The 15,556-nt window shown below is 43.3% G+C and overlaps 1 long non-coding RNA gene across 1 annotated transcript; it reads left to right on the top strand.

Annotated features, from left to right (window-relative positions):
- Positions 1-359: 359 nt before the first annotated feature.
- LOC133233671 (uncharacterized) lies at positions 360-5,564 on the top strand. Its single transcript, XR_009731803.1, has 2 exons — positions 360-1,481; positions 2,329-5,564. It is a non-coding gene; the product is annotated as an uncharacterized LOC133233671 (long non-coding RNA).
- Positions 5,565-15,556: the final 9,992 nt, after the last annotated feature.

A 15,556-nucleotide genomic window follows, 5' to 3' on the forward strand; every position in this document is an offset into this window, starting at 1 on the left:
AGCCTACAGGAAACACAGATGAAATTAAGAGCTTGAGAATCAACAAACTAACTTAAAAGGATGGTTTTGCTGTATAACAGAGAAAAACATTTCCTTATCCATTCAACCTGGCTTTCCTGAGCTAGGAACCAAGTGCAATTTAATTCAGCTCTTTTTTTTCCCCCTCCTATGAGTGTTTTTTAAAAATGTATCAAGGGAAAATGATATTAATTAGATAAGTCTACAAATAGGTAATTATATATTACAATAGGTAATTTATATATTACCCTAGGTAATTATAGAATTGGTTAGGTATATAAGTAATTAACTATCTGTAATAAGAAGGATGAAGTAGAATGCTGGGGATATTATGCATTATCTTTGTTGTGCTGTCTGTTATCAACTAACAGAGGGGAAACACTTTTTATCTATCGTATATAACTTTCCAATCTAGATGAGAAAAACAACCAATAATCAACTCATTCAAAAGGCAGCAATTCCAATTCCAGAGACAAAGCCAGTGATGCCCCATCAGTAAGCAAAAGACCTTAGTTCCCCACTTGCTTCGAGCTGTTCCCTCCCTCGCTGTCAGAAGTCATGCAGCCCTGGGCAGAATCTCTGACTCTGCAGGGCTTGCTTTGATCTGCTTTGATCTTCTGTCTCTCTTTTCACACAAACCTGTTTAAGCACAGCTTCAGACACATTTTAGAGCCTTTGGCAGTGACATACTTCTCTCTATAGCTATTCAGAAACTGAAAGTTGACCCTCAGGATTTTCCTCCGTATGAACTCAACCACCTCTGAGGTCTTCGGCCAAACCTTCATGGCTCCTGGAATTCTATTCATATGACCCAGATAGCTGGCCTTTGGGGGCTCTGATGGTTAGAGGAGATGAAAGAGATAAAGAGCGTAGAGGGGAAGGATTCTGCTTCCCACCTCCCCAAGTCAGCCAAGGACATATTGCCCAAGCTCTCTCCATTAACCAAAATTTTCTAAAATAAAGCAAAATAACAGACATAAATTTGATTTTAAATGAATTCAACTTGGCTCATGGCAGCCCATAAGAAAAGCTATATTTGCTAAATAGTTTGCAAAGGAAAACTATATTTAGCTCTCTTGTAGCTAGATATGGCCCTATGACTAATTTCTGGCCAGTGGGATGAGAGTGATTACAAACGCAAATTACAGGCCAAACCCTTAAAGGAGAGAGAGGTAACCCTCCTTGCCTCTGTCCTTCTCCTTTCACCCTGCTAATCTGATTGGAATGTGGATGTCACTTGAACCAGGCATGGAAAACAGCCTGTGAAGGGCAAAATAACAAGATAAAAGGAATCTGGGTTCTTGTCAACTTGGCAGAGCAATGCTGCCTTACCAGCTCTGACTTTGTTATGAGAAAAATTAATTTCTTTTTTTTTAAGGGTGAATTGACTTCTTTTTTAAAAAATTTTATTTAATTTTGGCTGCACTGGGTCTTCGTTGCTGCACGTGGGCTTTTTAGCTGTGGTGAGTGAGGGCTACTCTTTGTTTCTTCTCACTGCAGTGATTTCTCTTGCTGTGGAACATGGGCTTTAGGGTCTGGGCTCAGAAGCTGTGGCACACCGGCTTCATTGCCCTGAGGCATGTGCACTGTTCCCAGACCAGGGGGTCAAACCCGTGTCTCCTGCATTGGCAGGCAGACTCTGGACCACCAGGGAAGGCCAAGAAAAATTATTTTTATCTTGTATTAGCCTGTTATTTTCAGTCTCAGAAACATGAAGCCAAGCCTATACCTTAGCTGGTGCAGAGGTCATCTGGCCCAGCTGTTGTCAACAGAGGAGGTTTTTCAGGAACATTTGCAAATGTCTGGGGACATTTCTCATTGTCTCACTTGAGGGTGCAGAGGTTGCTGTTGGCATCTAGTGAGTACAGATCAAGGCTGCTGTTACACATCCGTGACGTACAGGACACTCCCTCCCCCAACAAGAGAAAACTGTGTAGCCAAAAATATCAGTGGTGCTGAGGCTGATAAGCCACAGAGCATTTCAGTTAATAGTGAGAGAATCTAAGACACAATTAATAGTGAGTGAGAAGCCCTGCTTCCACACAGACTATACAACGAGGGCAGCCACCTAGTTCTCCTGATACTCAGGTCACTGCTTTAATACTTTTAACTATATCACTTACCAACCCCAGACCAGATTCACTTTATTCTTTCTCTTCCATTTATTTAATGGGAGGATGGAAGGGGAGACATAATACTTAAAGGATTAAGGAAAAGTCACACCCTTCTTTGTTTTTTTTTTTTCACCCTTCTTCTTTGAATCAACAATATTTTATCCCCAAACTTTTGTCAAATATCTATCTGGTATAGACCCCTAGGTTGGATGCCAGTTTTATGCAGAAAGAGAAGACCAGCAATGCAACAGACACGTGGCGATACCCAAAGAGGGACCCCTGCGCTATGCCGGTGGAGATGGAGAAGAGAGACAGACCTTGGTGGCCTCCGGAGGGCAGAGGATATGCCCAGGTCTTCCAGCCCTGGGGACCTCCACCTAGCTGTGGTGGATTTTGAACATCAGTCTTTACCCAGGGTGTACAATGAGCACTAGCTCCACTCCTGGGAGTTTGCAATGGACATTTGTTATGTTGGGCCCTGGTCCTTCTTCTTAGGGTAGCAGCCATCTGATTTTTTCTTTGCCAAACTGCTCTGCTCCTGTTTTACAGAATCCTGGCCAGGCTCCAATCATTGTACCCTACTGTGTATATTCTGGTTGTCCCTCCAGATCCTTTCTCCACCCAGCTCTGTGTCCTAGAAACCTAGCTGAGTGGAAATTTGTAGCTGAACAGAGATTAGGCCGCAACAATGCTTCCTTAAAAAAAAAAAAAAAGATTTCTTTCTTTTTATTTTTGGCTGTGCTGGGTCTTCGTCGCTGGTCTCAGGCTACCTCTAGCTGTGGGGAGCTGGGGCTACTCTTCCTTGCAGTGCTCAGGCTTCTCATTGTGGTGGCTTCTCTTCTTGCTGAGCGTGGACTCTAGGTGCACAGGTTTCCGTAGTTATCGGCACATGGGCTGCTAAGTTGTGACTTGTGGACTCTGAAGCACTGGCTTACTAGTCGTGGCGCATAGGCTTAGCTGCTCCGTGGCATGCACAATCCTCTCAGACCAGGAATCGAACCCATGTACCCTGCATTACAAGGCAGATTCTTAACCACTAGATCCCCAGGGGAGCCCCAAAACAATGCTTTTAATGACCTTCTCTCTAACAAGAAAAGTGTTCCTGCCTTGCCCATCCTGAGTCTCTCTCAGACACAAGAGTTGAGCTGATAAACTCTCATTGAAATGCTAAGAGAAAATACTCTGATGAGCAGGGGGGAAAAGCACACAGCAAAAGACACTAACATTCAGTTTGAGAATCCAGATCCAAAATCTTGATTATTTCAGAGTCACTGAATCTCTCTGAGCTTCAGTCCTTTCCTCTGGCAATTTGAAATAAATGTAACTCCAGGAAATGGATCTAGAAGGGGAGAGATTTGTTGAAGTTCCTGACTGGTGATGGGTAGATGAATTTTTTCCCCTTTGGTGGTGAGGGGAGGTCTGGGAAAGTCATACCAAGGTTAATATGCAGGTCCCCTGACAATTCTAGACCACAGGCATTTCCTGTCTTGTAGCCGATGAGCCTGACAGGACTGTGAGGGAAGCATGAATGCTGGTGGTACAGACAGGGTCTGGAGCGCTCCCTGGAGGCCATTCTTGTGCAGAGCCCACCTGGTCCTGTCACGTGCCCCTCACTCTGGGAAGGACCTGACTGCTTTCTAAGAGTCCCCCTTGTGGGGCCCCTGCAAACCTGGCCCTGGGAAGCCCCCTTTTCCTCTGCCAGGAAAGCTTCCAGCCTCCCCTCCAACTGCAGGGAGCCACGTCACAAGAGCAATGATGTTTCCAGAGGCTGGGGGAGCACTGCATCTGCCCACACGATCACCTTTGGCATTGCTGTAAATGCAAAGACTGCGTGAAAAGGTATAGAAGATGCTCCTTGAAGTAATTGCCTGGAGAGAAAAGCAGGAGGCCTTCAGACACTTCATGTATCCCCCAGATATCAAAACAGAGGCACCAGCAAGGCAAGCAGGCATCTTCCTCTGTCTTCCTTTGGTCACTCTTTTCCTCTTTAGCCAAATCTCTCCATAGTTCTACCTTGGATTGGCCTGTAGGCTAACCCTGGACAGGCCAGCCACCTGGGGTCCAGAGTGTGTCATTTCTCCATTCTTGGCCCCACCCCCATACCTGGGATTTAGCTGCCATCCTCCTCTGGGTCTGCCATCTCCAAGAAGGAAGGCAGATGGTTTGGGAGACATGTCCGTTCTTTTTATGCACATTTATTTTGACATTTAAGTTCTGCAATGTTGCAATGTTTGCTTCATGAATAGAATTTCAGTGTGCCATACTGGTATTTCTATTTCCCAAACAGGGCTCCCTAAGGGCCCATGCTGTTTCTTAAGTGCAGGTCATGACTATAGTGGGTAACCCCTCTATTTCTGCTCTTTGTGCGGTTGACGGTACGGTGTTAGTCCGAAAGCCAGACTTTGTAATTAGCTTTGTGATTTGGGGAATATTGCTTCTTTCCTCCGTGCCTGAATTTCCTCATCTAAAATTTTTAAAAGGGGTTTTCTCAAGTACTGTTTTAGGTCCCTTGCTGCTCTAAGGGATTAAACTTCTAACTTTCTTCACAAACTTTCAAATGATCTGGATTAATAGTTTCTTTGTTTATACAAGTCAGTATATATTCTAGTTAATTATTTTATTAACAAGCACCACTAATAATGTCTTTGCAAGGGAACTATTAATAGATCATACTGGGAGTAGGGCCATGTAGAGCAGGGCATTGGTTATACAATAAACAAGCCAGGAGGGGGCCCTCTGGTGACTTCAGAGAAAGCTGGAAAATACAGCTGGACGGAAAACATTGAGATAGAGCATTGCAGAGGGTTTACAGAGGCAACACACACACACACACACACACACACACACACGTGGAGACAGCTCTTCTCCATGTAACCTATTGCGTAGCCAATAAAACAAGCAGTGGAAATTTCCAGCACAACTGACAAGCAGTTTTCAGTTGTTAACTCTCTGTTCCCTGAATTTTGCAGAGATTCATGGTATCTGCAGGCTGTGAATACACTTTGCTTTAGAAATTGTAAATTTTCCATGTCTTCTTGTCAGCTCAGTACTCTAGTTGTTTCATGTTGGAAAACTTCCTAATGTTTAAGTTCAACTATTCATTTGTTATCGAGACTATGATGAGATAATTGGACAGGCTTTTTAAAAATAACATTTTAAGAACACTAATGATTAGTGTGTGCATGTTCAATCATGCCCGATTTTTCGTGACTTCGTTGACTATAGCCCTACAGGTTCCTTTTTCCATGGGATTTTTCATGCAAGAATACAGGAGTGGTTTGCCATTTTTTCTTCCAGGGGATCTTCTCATCCCAGGGATTGAACCCGAATCTCCTATGCCTCCTGCATTGGCCCCCGGATTGTTTATCATTGAGCCACCTGGGAAGGCCCTAATGATTAGTACCAAATAACAAATAAAAAGTATGTCCTGTGGTTCTCTGTGTTGGTATCAGTTTGGAAATGAAAACATTTATTTTTAAACCAGTGAACAGATTTGGATGAAACACTCACAATTATTCAGCCTACTTTCCCAGTAGGAATGAAGGTTCACTGAAATTTCATTAAAGGCTTTTAAATTTCCCTCCTTCCAAGCAAATGGCACCTTGGAGGTGGAAGTGGTCTGAGCCCTGATTCAAAGAACTCTGACTTTAGCTGCTACTGTCAGAACTTCCTGACTAGAACAGAGAGTGACAGTCACCCCAATAAAAATTCTTAAAAATGGTCATGACTGAATGTTCGTTGTTTGCTTTAAAAGATAGATACTATTATTTCCATTCTTGTTTTACATTTGGGAAAATTATTTTAAAGAGGTCAAGTAATGTCAAGTGATAGATGAATGGATAAAGAAGTTGTGGTACATATATACAATGGAATATTACTCAGCCATAAAAATGAAAAATATTGGGTCCTTTGTAGAGGCATGGATGGACCCAGTGTCAGTCATACAGAGTGAAGTAAGTCTTTCTATAAAAACAAATATGGTATATTAAAGCATATATGTGGAATCTAGAAAAATGGTAGAGATGAACTTATTCACAGGGCAGATATAGACAATGAATGCATGGACATGGCACAGGTGACTGGGATCAGTTGGGAAATTGGGATTAACATATACACACTACCAGCTGTCAGACAGATAGCTAATGGGAACCTGCTGTGCTGCACAGGGAGCTCAGCTCAGTGCTCTGTGGTGACCTAGAGGGGTGGGATTGTGGGGGTAGGAATAAGAGGGAGAGGAAATAGGTATTAATATAGCTGATTCACTTTATTTAACAGCACAAACTAACACAACATTGTAAAGCAACTGTAACCCAATAGGAAATAAATAAATAAATAGGTCAAGTGGCTTGCCTGAGGTCACATAGCTAATAAGTACAGAATCTGGATTGAATGCAGGTCATGTGATGGCCAGAGATTGAATTCTTAACCATCTTGTTTCACTGTTCATGTGGAAAGCTTTTTTTCTGGACCTATCTTCAGCACTAACCTTTCTCCCAATACCCTGTACCACCCAATTAATCTTAGGGTGAGGATTTAACCAAACAATTCAATGCTGTTTCATAAATATTTATTGAGATTCTACTATTTTATATGTACCATACTAAATTATGCCACAGAGATTATGCAGATAAACAGTCAAAGTCACACAATTTATAGTCCTGTGGCGGGGAAACTCAGCTTGTCTGGAGGTTCAGTGGTGCAGTATCCGCCTTCTAATGCAGGATATGTGGGTTCGATCCCTGGGTTAGGACGATCCCCTGGAGAAGGGAATGGCAGTATTCTTGCCTGGGAAATCCCATGCACAGAGGAGCCTGGCAGGCTATAGTCCATGGGGTCACAAAAGAGCTGGACATGACTTAGTGACTAAATAACAACATAGTGGGGAAAATGTATGTATAATTATAGCTGCAATTACAGTGATAACAGAATGTGATAGTATTATAGAGAGAGCAATAAGGCTTGGAGGAAAGGAAGAAATACTTTTAAATTGGAAATCTGGGTTGTTTTCAGGGGATACTTGAACTGGATTTTAAAGGATGGGGGACTTTACAAATTAGGGGCTGCAGGGGTAGGGTATTGCAGAGAGAAGAAACAGCAGGAGAAACACAGCTAGGTTCCCAGTCTACAGCTGGGACATCGCTCTTTGTATGAATCTCCCAGGTAGGTAAATGAGGCAGGAACCTACAGAGCTACTGTGGGGGCTGGGATTCCCCATCCACAAGAGAAAATGAGGTGATTACACAGTAAAATTCCAGGCTGTTGTAAAAGAACTATGAACTTCTCAAATAAAGGTGTCATTAGTGTGATGGAGCTCAAGATAGAAGTTTCCTCTTCTCATCAAGAGCCACCATGGACACTGCCCCTGTGTGAGGCAGGCAAAACCACATGACCCCATGGATAGTAGCCTGCCAGGCTCTGCTGTGCATGGAATTCTCCAGGCAAGGATGCTGGAGTGGCCTCCTCCAAGGGATCTTCCCAACCCAGGGATAGAGCCCAGGTCTCCCGCATTGCAGGCAGATTCTTTACCATCTGAGCCATCACCTTGGTCCCCAGCAATGCACAGACTGACCTGGGGCAAACAAGCTGAGAGTCATCAAGACACACCTATATGGTGTACCAGTACAGCTGGTATGATGTTATGTTGGCGGTTATTCTGATTGGTACAGTCCAGGACATTTGTTGTTCAGTCACTCAGTCATGTCTGACTCTTTACAACCAATGGACTGCAGCACACCAGGCCTCCCTGTCCTTCACAATCTCCCGGAGTTTGCTCAAATTCATGTCCATTGAGCTGGTGATGCCATCCAACCATCTCATCCTCTGTCATCCCCTTCTCCTCCTGCCTTCAATCTTTCCCAGTAACAGGGTCTTTTCCAATGAGGCTCTTTGCATCAGGTGACCAAAGTATTGGAGCTTCAGCTTCAGCATCAGTCTTTCCAGTGAATATTCAGGACTGATTTCCTTTAGGATTGACTGGTTTGATCTCCTTGCAGTCCAAGGGACTCTCAAGAGTCTTCTCCAACACCACAGTTTGAAAATATCAATTCTTTGGCACTCTGTCTTCTTTACGGTTCAGCTCTCACATCCATACATGACTACTGGAAAAACCATGTGTGCTGTGTTTAGTGGCTCAGTGGTGTCCAACTCTTTGTGACCCCATGGACTGTAGCCTGCCAGCCTCTGCTGTCCATGGGATTCTCCAGGCAAGAATAGTGGAGTGGGTTGCCATGCCCTCCTTCAGGGGATCTTCCTGACCCAGGGATTGAACCCAGGTCTCCCATATTGCAGGCAGATTCTTTATTGTCTGAGCCACCAGGAAAAAACATAGCTCTTACTATATGAACCTTTGTCAACAAAGTGATCTCTCTGTCTTTTAATACAATGTCTAGGTTTGTCATACCTTTCCTTGCAATGATAAAATGTCTTTTCATTCCATGGCTGCAGCTATCGTCCACAGTTTTTTTGGAGCACCCCCCCAAAAAAAGTCTGTCACTGTTTCCATTTTTTCTCCTTCTATAAAATAGAATACAATAGAATGGGAAAGACTAGAGAGCTCTTTAAGAAAATTAGAGATAACAAGGGAACATTTCATGCAAAGATGGGCACAATAAAAGGCAGAAATAGTATGGACCTAACAGAAGCACAGATATTAGGAAGAGGTGGCAAGAATATATAGAACTATACAAACAAGGTTTTAATAACCCAGATAACCACAATGGTGTGATCACTCACCTAGAGCCAGACATGCTGGAATGTGAAGCCCAGGACATAGGGCTTTTAAACACTTTTGAAAAAGGGGACCCCCTTTTAAGATGATCACAATATCTTGAAGCAAGGAAACTCCATATGGTTACATTTGTTTATTAGTAGTAGCTTGTTATATATATATATAACAAATATATATATATTTGTGCTTAAGTTGACTGCTTTATAAACTGCATATTGTTAATTCCATTAATGGGTATTTTGCTTTTACAAATAATCCTTTTTATCATCTTTAGAGAGTCCCTTGTGGGGAAGAATAGGAATTGTATTTGTTAGTATGTTCCTTTATGAGGTCTGGAATAATTTGCAGGAACTTAAAAGCTGTTATCCAATGGGGTGTAGGGATGGGTTGGTGTAGAGTGGAAACCATGGAGATGGCAGTGTGTGATGTTTTATGGATCAACTTTTATATTTGTTTATGTTGTTATTTTTTGACCCATAGCTCTGAGAAAAATTAGCAAATAAGCTGATAAAATTATTTCAAATAACTATATTTTTTAAAAATGCATAGACAATCTCCAGAAAGAGGACCCTGAAGAAACTTATCATAGAAATAACCCCCGGGGAGGACATAGTGGCCAGGGCAGGAAAAGGAAGGATGCTCACTTTTCACTTTATCACCTACTGAATACTTTTAATACTGTGCTATGGGCATGGGTTATTTGTTCATAAATAAATAAATGGAAAAGTAAGAGAAGCTTTAACTAGAATGACCCTTCTGATGACTCTAGTGAAAGGTTTGGAGTAGAAAGACCAAGCAGGGAGCAATGTGGACCTTCTGTTCCTCATTCCAGAACATCCTCCCCTGGTCTAGATAGTTGGGCCCTCCTCTGAAGGCTGATACTCAAATCCCCATGATTTGAGCTTCCACTTATTTTAGAAATAGTTTCCTTCCTGTTTTTCTAAGAAGGATTACATATTAAGCTTTTGATGACATCTACCACTGCACACATGTCAGTGTCACCATGGGAAATTCCAAGGAGAAACAGAAGTAACAGCAAGGACCCTCGACCCCCAACTGAGGGATGTGTGTGTGTGTGTGTGTGTGTGTGTGTGTGTGTTGTTTGTTTTAGAAGAAGTAAAGAAGATGTCTTTGGACTGCATTATATTCTCTTGCCTCTCAATTTTCCATCTTTCCCTCCACTCCCACAAGAATATATCCAAGCATCATGAGGAATAGTTTACCAGATCCTCTGCAGGATAGGGTTTCAGGCAGGATGGACAGAACAGAAACCCTCCAGGCCCCTGGGTGAACAAGGAACCATCTGGAGAGACAAAGTACAAAACGGGGAAGGATGTACCTTGGGCCAGATCAGTGTACTATTCTGAGACAAGGGAGAACAGGGCACACCCACTTCTTTGGGCAGTAATGCAGGGAGAGCCTGAGTGTGCAGTGGGTGGGCAGGAACTTAGGTGAAGGAAAGCTGTTATATTGGCAGGTGGGATACAGTGTGGAGGAATGGTACATACCAGAGCACATCTCCTGTACACAAGCTCCTGGGCCCAGGAGGAAGGAAGTGGTTGCCAGAGAATTAGTGATGATCAAAGTTGCCCTGGAATATCCTTCATGCCCAAGATGAAGTTGACATAAACTTCAATATCTAATAATACAATATATGTTTTTCTCAAATACCAGATGGCCTTATTTATAAGTCCAGGAACTAATGAATTTAATTAGAAAGAGTGAATTCTTCTAAAGGTTCAGACTTCTTAACTGGCAGAAGAGTGCATACCTTCAACAAAATGTGCTGGGCTTCTTTTTAAACAACTTGATTTTACACCAGGGAATGATGAGCAGAAATGTAAAAACAAGTCTAGGTTAAGTGATCTGAATTATTTCCTGAAAAGTATGGACTGAACAGTCTTATGGCTGTAAAACAGTTTCCAACTTCACTTTTGTGCATACGCGTGGCCTTGTGATTTCTCCTTGTATGGTTGGATCAATCAGTAAATATGAAAATGCAGCCGTCACCTGGTCACTCAACACGATCAAGAAGCTCTGAAGGTCTTGTTTCATACTAAATCAAGCGAGCTGCCCTTCCTTGTCTGTGGTGTCTTCTATAACACGGTCCTGAATTTACCACACCTTCTTTCCATGGCGCCACAGAATGTAGCTCCTGCTTCAGTCTTGGTCTCCCCAGTCTCCTGAAAGCACACTTCTTCTGTCTCCCACTCGCAGCCTCTTTTTGATTCTGACCCACTCAGTTCCTTCCTTCAAGAGCCAGAAAGTGAAAGTGAAGTCGCTCAGCTGTGTCCGACTCTTTGTGACCCCATGAATCGCAGCACGCCAGGCCTCCCTGTCCATCACTAACTCCCGGAGTTCACTCAAACTCACGTCCATTGAGTTGATGATGCCATCCAGCCATCTCATCCTCTGTCGTCCTCTACTCCTCCTGCCCCCAATCCCTCTCAGCATCAGAGTCTTTTCCAATAAGTCAACTCTTCACATGAGGTGGCCAAAGTACTGGAATTTCAGCTTTAGCATCATTCCTTCCAAAGAACACCCAGGACTGATCTCCTTTAGAATGGACTGGTTGGATCTCCTTGCAGTCCAAGGGACTCTCAAGAGTCTTCTCCAACACCACAGTTCAAAAGCATCAATTCTTCAGTGCTCAGCTTTCTTCACAGTCCAACTCTCACATCCATACATGACCACTGGAAAAACCATAGCCTTGACTAGATGGACCTTTGTTGGCAAAGTAATGTCTCTGCTTTTTAATATGCTGTCTAGGTTGGTCATAACTTTCCTTCCAAGGAGTAAGTGTCTTTTAATTTCATGGCTGCAATCACCATCTGCAGTAATTTTGGAGCCCAAAAAGTAAAGTCTGACACAGTTTCCCCATCTATTTCCCATGAAGCGATGGGACCAGATACCATGATCTTAGTTTTCTGAATGTTGAGCTTTAAGCCAACTTTTTCACTCTCCTCTTTCACTTTCATCAAGAGGCTTTAAGCCCAGTTTTAATTTCCATGAAGACTGCCTTAAGCAGTGAAGCCATTATTGGTCTCTTCTGAATAGCACTTACGCGACTAAATCTGTGGCACTTGTGGGACTAAGCTGTGACTACTAGGATTCTGAAATATCAGTGTAGACAAGTGAGTAGGTCTGTTTGCATGAACTGAAAAGGTGGTGCCCAAGATAACAGGTTTGGGGCTGCTGGTAAAGATACATTCAAGTTAGAGCGAAGAAAGGCAGGCTGGCCAAACCCTGGGTTGCAGAAGGAAGGAGCAACGCTGGCTACGTCATAACACCTACCATTCACATTTGTCTCCTGCCCCAGCTTCACCTCTAGAGCTCAAGGCTGAGTCTTAGGGAAGAGTGGCTACAAGTAAAGAGATGCTTTGTTGAAAACATTAGGACAATGGGGCACGAGTGACTTTCTTTGTTATTCCATTAATACAGAGTGTAAAACAAAAGGTGAAGGGAGGCATTTGGGTCAGGATTCTCATTTAACATCCCAGTGCTGTGGCATTTTGAGGACTCAGAGCCATCTTATCAATTCTTTAGGGAGATTTGGTGAAAGGTTGTAGCAGAGTCCATAAGGGAGGGTTGCCAGAAAAAATACAGGGTACCCAGTTAAGTATGAACTACAGATAAACAACAAGCAACTTTTTAGTATATCTCCTGCAACATATGGGCATGATTATACTAAAAATTTGTTGTTTACCAAGCTCAGTTTTAACTGGCTATCCTGTGTTCCTATTTGGTAAATGTAACAAGAGGGACAATGATGGTTGAAAGAGGCTAAAACGTCAGTGGGGTTAAACAGTGCCCAGAGGAGGGATCCAGATGTGATAACCAGACATTTGATAGACTTCCCTTTCTAAATGAAAAGACAAAGCCTTGAGAAGAGAAAACCGTTTGACCTTTCCACTTGCTTCCTATCTCTGAATCACTCATGATGTCTGGGATAATGGCAGCCTACTAGAGGTCATGGGCTCTGAGTAAGAGGATGAAAAACCAAAAAATACTTAGGATGGTGAAGCAAAAGGTCAGGAAGAGCCTAGGTCCTTTAGGATATTCTTAAGCACCAACCAGGAAGGTTCATCCTCCCTTGAGACACACTGCATAGGGTTGATTCAAAACCTGAATAGCATTCAAGTTTTATTAGGAAAGAGTTTTATGATTGGGAGAAAAAATATGGTACTGCTGGATAGATTGCTATGAGGAACCATTGCCATCCTTGAACATGGAAGAACACAAGGACAGAGATGTCTTAGGGGAAATCATTAGTCAGTAGCCTGTGTGTGTGCTTAATCACTTAGTTGTGCCCTACTCTGCGACCCCATAGACTGTAGCCCACCCCCCTGCCCCAACCAGGCTCCTCTGTCCTTGGGATTCTCCAGGAGAGAACACTGGAGTGGGCTGCCATGCCCTCCTCCAGGTGATCTTTTCAACCCAGGGGACAAACCCAGGTCTCCTGCATTGCAGGTGGATTCTTTACCATCTGAACCACCATAAAGATACTGGAGGCACTGAGGGCAGTTCAGTTCAGTTCAGTTCAGTCGCTCAGTCATGTCCAACTCTTTGCGACCCCATGGACTGCAACATACCAGGCCTCCCTGTCCATCACCAACTCCCAGAGTTCACTCAAACTCATGTCCATTGAGTTGGTGATGCCATCCAGCCATCTCATCCTCTGTCGTCCCCTTCTCCTCCTGCCCCCAATCCCTCCCAGCATCAGAGTCTTTTCCAATGAGTCAACTCTTTGCATGAGGTGGCCAAAGTACTGGAATTTCAGCTTTAGCATCATTCCTTCCAAAGAAATCCCAGGGCTGATCTCCTTTAGAATGGACTGGTTGGATCTCCTTGCAGGCCAAGGGACTCTCAAGAGTCTTCTCCAGCACCACAGTTCAAAAGCATCAATTCTTCAGTGCTCAGCTTTCTTCACAGTCCAACCCTCACATCCATACATGACTACTGGAAAAACCATAGCCTTGACTAGATGGACCTTTTTTGGCAAAGTAATGTCTCTGTTTTTTAATATGCCATCTAGGTTGGTCATAACTTTCCTTCCAAGGAGTCAGCGTCTTTTAATTTCATGGCTGCAATCACCATCTGCAGTGATTTTGGAGCCCAAGAAATAGCCACTGTTTCCCCATCTATTTCTCATGAAGTGATGGGACCAGATGCCATGGTTAGTTTTCTAAATGTTGAGCTTTAAGCCAACTTATTCACTCTCCTCTGCTTTCATCAAGAGGCTCTTTAGTTCTTTTTCACTTTCTGCCATAAGGGTGGTATCATCTGCATATCTGAGGTTATTGATATTTCTCCTGGCAATCTTGATTCCAGCTTGTGCTTCCTCCAGCCCAGCGTTTCTCATGATGTACTCTGCATATAAGTTAAATAAGTAGGGTGACAATATACAGCCTTGATGTACTCCTTTTCCTATTTGGAAGCAGTCTATTGTTAGGAAGCTTTTAAAGTGATTAAGGAGTGGATTATAATGGTGGTAAGGAATCAGAGGGAAATACGTGAATCCTAAAAGTAGTTCAACTGAAGAACTGACAGAAGGAAAGAGAAATGACTACACTGTGCCAAGTACTTAACACACACTGCCCCATTTCGTCTTTTTTTTTTTTTTTTTGGACTGCTTTAAATTCAAGCCCATTAAACTTAATTTATGTTGTCTATACAATAAAAATAATCAGCAATTTTGAAAATTCATCACAAATTTGAGATATTTGTTTAGTCTTTGTGAGTTATATTGTTATACTCACCATCCGATGTGGGGAGACCAACCTGTAACATGTAGTGATATTAAGGAGAGACCACGAGGTCGCTAAGAGTCAGACACGACTGAGCGACTTCACTTTGACTTTTCACTTTATGCATTGGAGAAGGAAATGGCAACCCACTCCAGTGTTCTTGCCTGGAGAATCCCAGGGACGGGGGAGCCTGGTGGGCTGCCGTCTATGGGGTCACACAGAGTTGGGCACGACTGAAGCGACTTAGCAGCAGCAGCATGGTTGTCCTAGTGGTAAAAAACCTATCTGCCAATGCAAGAGATGTAAGAGATGAGAGTTTGATCCCTGGGTTGGGAAAATCCCCTGGAGGAGAGCATGGCAACCCACTGCAGTATTCTGTCCTGGAGAATCCCATGGACAGAGGAGCCTGACAGGCTATAGTCCATAAGGTCACACAGAGTTGGACATGACTAAAGCAACTGAGCAAGCACAGGTTTCTAATACAGATGTATCCAAGAAACTACTGGGGTCCCCAGAAAAGAGGCACAGGTCCAAAGAAGGTCTTGAAAAATGAGTGGAATTTTAAAAGATAGGAAAATGAAGGGACAATATTACAGATAGATGGATGGCATGTGCTTAGGTACTTCTTTGGCAAAATCTTTGGTGTCTTCCAGAGAATTCTTCAGTACAAAGGAGTTCCTCTAAGTGGTAAGATATTTGCAGGCCAGGGTAGGGGGGCTTTTTGATATCCTTAAGTAATAGCATGCCATAACTTGCCAATTGGCAATTTTAGAAAAATTACAGCATAGCCAGAAGTGGGAACATCTCCAGAGACTCCTGCTGGAAATAATGACCCGTGATGCGGTGAAGTGAGAAGGTGGAGGAGTGCTGAAGCTCTTCCCACTTTCTTCATCTCGCCACCCTTCCCAGGATCCTCCAGGGCCACCTGACTCTCATACCAGCTCCGCCCC

This window comes from Bos javanicus, chromosome 20, assembly GCF_032452875.1.
Source record: "Bos javanicus breed banteng chromosome 20, ARS-OSU_banteng_1.0, whole genome shotgun sequence".
NCBI lineage: Eukaryota > Metazoa > Chordata > Mammalia > Artiodactyla > Bovidae > Bos > Bos javanicus.